Source organism: Athene noctua, chromosome 2 (assembly GCF_965140245.1).
Source record: "Athene noctua chromosome 2, bAthNoc1.hap1.1, whole genome shotgun sequence".
In the NCBI taxonomy this organism is placed as follows: domain Eukaryota; kingdom Metazoa; phylum Chordata; class Aves; order Strigiformes; family Strigidae; genus Athene; species Athene noctua.
The window spans coordinates 15160861-15165067 of record NC_134038.1 but is presented as its reverse complement, the minus strand read 5'-3'; the positions used below and the strand labels follow the sequence as shown (position 1 = coordinate 15165067).

The 4207-nt window shown below is 40.6% G+C and overlaps 1 long non-coding RNA gene across 1 annotated transcript; it reads right to left on the bottom strand.

The window, feature by feature from the left end:
- Nucleotides 1–577: 577 nt before the first annotated feature.
- On the bottom strand, nt 578–3953 carry LOC141956779 (uncharacterized). The gene is made up of 3 exons (XR_012633015.1): nt 3847–3953; nt 2980–3132; nt 578–864 (listed from the first exon to the last, which is right to left on the bottom strand). It is a non-coding gene; the product is annotated as an uncharacterized LOC141956779 (long non-coding RNA).
- Between the last annotated feature and the right edge of the window lie 254 nt (nt 3954–4207).

Sequence of the window (4207 nt, the reverse complement as noted above, 5' to 3'; positions counted from 1 at the left end):
TCTGTTAGTGCCTCCTTCCACCCAGTTCCTTTGGCACCCAGTTTCCCTGATGCAGATCTGCAGCAAAACTCTTTCAGCATGAAGAATTCTGGTTCTCTGTAGCACCAAAAATACCTTCTCTTTGGTTCAATAAAGAGACTGGTCATATCTGATCATTTTGCTATATATCAGCACAATGTGGCATCAGATTTATTTTAGAAGCATGTTCCACTGAGTTTATCTCATTGCTTGAACACTCTAAGAGATCCATAAATATTCTGAGAACCCAGGAGGTCCCAAACAAACACTTCCTTGCAAGGTGCTTTCATAAAATAGAATATTGACTTATCTAGTATTTTACTGACTTTAATGTTTCATTTTGACTAGATTGGGTAGTTATTTTGGTGTTCATTGTGGAGGGAAATTAATGATGGAGTCAAGTATGTTTGTATTTGTAATCCTGTGCAAAGATTATATTGTCTAAATATTATTGCCTTATAGAATTACCATTAGCTTAATTTAACAGTCTTTTATTTTGTCAAGCATCAATTTACAACCGTTTTCGAACAGGCATTTTCATACTTAAATTCTTGGAAGGACCACAGGGTGGCGGCGTGATTAAATGCAGATCTACTGGAAACGGTTTATCATGCAGACATAAACAGACAGGAGTTAGGCGAGCCAGAGAAGCTGCCAGTGGTGATTATCCCACCGGAGCTGAGCGATGCCATCGGTTTGTAGGGTCGCTGAGGTCTCGCAGCACTGGTGGCATAGCTGCACTGTGCCCTGCCTGCGGCCCAGGGGCCTGTCAGCCGGAGGAGCAGCTTCGCTGGCTGGCGGCTGTTCCTCGGCCCCGGGATTTCTCTGTGTGTCGCACAGCCTCACCTAACGACAGGATGTGATGTGGTTAGGGATAGAGACAACGCTGAAACCTCTGCTTTGTAGAGTACTGTTTGACAAAGACTGTTTTTCTTTACTAAAAGCCTCATGGGTCATAGAGCAGTACAGTTCTGTATCTTGTGGCGGCAGCTGTTTGGCATCCTGTCAAACTGTTTGCATCTGTTCCTGCCACCAGAACCACATATCCACAGATACGTGCACGCTGCATGCTTGCAGCCCCCACCTACCCCAAACCCTGGCTGCGGTGGTCTCTCCAGGGCAGAAGGAGCCAGGTTGCCAGGCAGAGTGCTCCTTCACGGGCAGCATGGAAAGAGCAACAGTTAACAGAAACTCGTGCTGAGCAGCAGGAATAGGTAGCAAAGGATTAGTAAGGAACGGAGTCTCAGACTGAATCTCAGCTCTTACGTACTGGCTCCAAAAGGAGAAAAAAAAAAAGTGCCTGAGTGTTCAGGGCTGGTTACAGTGCAGAGTCAAACCGGCAGTTCAAGCCACAGTGGTTTAAACAAAATTTTCTGATCTTGCAACCAGACATCAGAGCGCATTAACACAGATATAGCTGGGGGACAGCTTAAGCTGGCTTTTACCACTTAGCTAGTAGGTGTTGTCTTCACACTTGAGATGTGGTTTAGAAAGAAGTTCCTTTTCAGCTCTTAGTCACACTTCCCAGCTGACTTACACCTCCCAGCTCCTGCACTAAACTGGATACTGTAAGAGTCCCAGAAAACGACCTGGACTATGGAGTAGACATAGCTCAGTCTGAATGAGTTCATAAATGCTATCAGTTAAATGCAGAATAAAATAAACAAAAAAACAAACCAAAAAAGAACTACTGAAAATACATACAGAACCTTGAAAGATTAAGGTTTCTGACAGTTTTACAGGTGCTTTTTGACAGGTAAATATATTTGTGATGCTCAAAATTAGAAAATTTTACAAACTACTGAATATATGAAATAAGAGAAAATAGAAAATGTTCCAGGTATAATAGATAAATAGAGGGTCTCAAGTGTATAGAACAAATGGCATCACTGGCATTGGGTAGTACAAAATGCCAGTTTAACAGACCATACTGTCAACTTGAGATATTGGGTCTGCTGTTCTGATGTGAATTTCTGATATTTTTTATTATTGAAGCTGTTTGCTTCCATAAAAATATTTATCTGTTCACAGGAGCAAGCAGTAAAACATGTACCCATCTCCTCCTTGTGCTTTAGCCATCAGTCTGCACAAGAATCTCACTGTCTCTGGGCCAGTGAGTGTTTGAACATTTAACACAAAATGGAAAAGCTGAGTAAGGAAAGGCTTAGAAAGCCCCTTTCAGATTGTCTCTGCATATCTCAGGATCAAAATGCCTTTTTCTCTGCACTTCAGCTCACTATTATAATGATTACCAGGTCAGTGCTGCATGAAATGTAATAATCTAAACAGATATGAGTCTCTATTGCTGAAATGTTGGGCAGATTATGAAAAATTCCTCCTGTTATCTCACCATGGTGGCTTTTGCAGGAACTTGGATGTTATAATAGAAAAAGAGAAGTTTAAAACATACCAGTTGGGTTTTTTTTTCTTTCTGAAAACTTACTAACCTTTCCTGTGGTTTATCACAAGACTAAAATTAGCTTGGCCAGATGCACTCAGTCCTTGGAATCACACAAGCACTGATTCTTCTGACTGGTTTCTAGCAGACAAATTGTTCAAACTTCGAGCAGCAAATGAACAGCAATGAATGTAATCTGTGCATTGCCAAGAATGGGAAACACTATTGTACATAGCCTGAAAAGAGGAGGGGAGACTGGACAATACCTGGTAGTTCCTCTGGTTCCCCTTGCCAGGCCCCTCTTGCTAAGGAAGTGAACCAGTTGAAATACAAAGACAAGTGAGCTCTCTTTGCAAATAAGCATGGTAATATAGAAAAAAAAAAATGCTAATTTTCTGTGAGTGTTGCAAGAGCTACTTAAATGAAAAGCCAAAACCCCCTATTTTTAATTTGTCTTAGTAAGAGAGAGACCAAGTATTTCTAAATTTGATGTTTATATAATGCTGGTTCTTATACAAAAGATGTTAGGAAAAACAAAACTGTTAACCCATCAAACAGCTTACCCGCTAATGCATTTTCTCCCTGAAGTACTTCACCATCTTTTGCATGAGGTGATCAATGCCTTAATGATTTGTCTGTCATTTTCCTGTTTCCAAAGCTCTAGTCATCCCAGCAGGGGAAAGACAAACAACTTTATAGGGGACTCAGGAACAATGCTATATGAGAAATGAGAAGTACACACATAAATATCGGTAAATTTTTCATGTGAATGTCTCATGCTAAAATAAACTTGTGGAAAATTAATTAGTGAGAATAAACTAATTTATCAAATTTCAGTTTAATTTATCAAGTCAAAATGTAGGCCACAGATGCAATATTCTTTAAAGTGGTGAAGGTAATATTCTTATTTTGCTGTGTAAACATCTAGCGTTTCACCACTTGAACATTTACTCAGTGAGATAAGAAAGTTTATAGGAATTACTAGAAAGTTTTCTAAAACCAGGACTGTAATACAATGGCCCTATTCATGCATGATGTTCCACAGAGCATCATGACCTTGGGGGTTCAAATGTATAGCCTAATACCTTACTGCATGCCAGAGAGCCTCCAGCATCATCAAAAGTCACTGGAAGACACTTGAGCTTCCCCTCATGCCTGTGGCACCAACTCTACACTAGACCTATGGGACTCTTCTTACTCTCTTGATGTTGTGGAGGATGAGTTTTAAAGTGTCCCAGGGCTCCAGCTCAAAGATCTGTCATGCTCTTGGCTGAGTAATGCTTTACTCTCCACTAGCTACCTTCATCTCCTTTAACTCCAGACATCCTAAAGTAAAATGCAAGTATGTATTTATATCTAAAACAGACACCAGCTCCTGAAGTTGATCCTATATTTATAAAAAAGCAGTCAATCCACTTCCCAGAGGTTACCTCAGAGAGATCTCTCTCTCTCTCTCTCTTGCTGTCAGGATTTCAGGCTCTGCACATGCTGTCCCCCCTCTCAGAGGAGCATCTTAGTCTTGGTGGCCAGTGTCCCCTGGGAGGAAGAGTCAAGAAAATTTAATATTTTGCTAGACCTCATGTTCTATAGTAGTCTGTACATTCAAAACAAACAAGATACAAACATCTAAACGTTATTTTATGTAGCTGATTACTGGCTTTTGACTGAAACATGACCCTTTGGGGTGTGCAAATTAACTATTTTTGGGTGACAGCAGGCATGAAGTGACTGATACCCAATTCCCTCCTCTTAGGCACACTGTAACAGTAAGAAATTTCAGTGTGAACATGT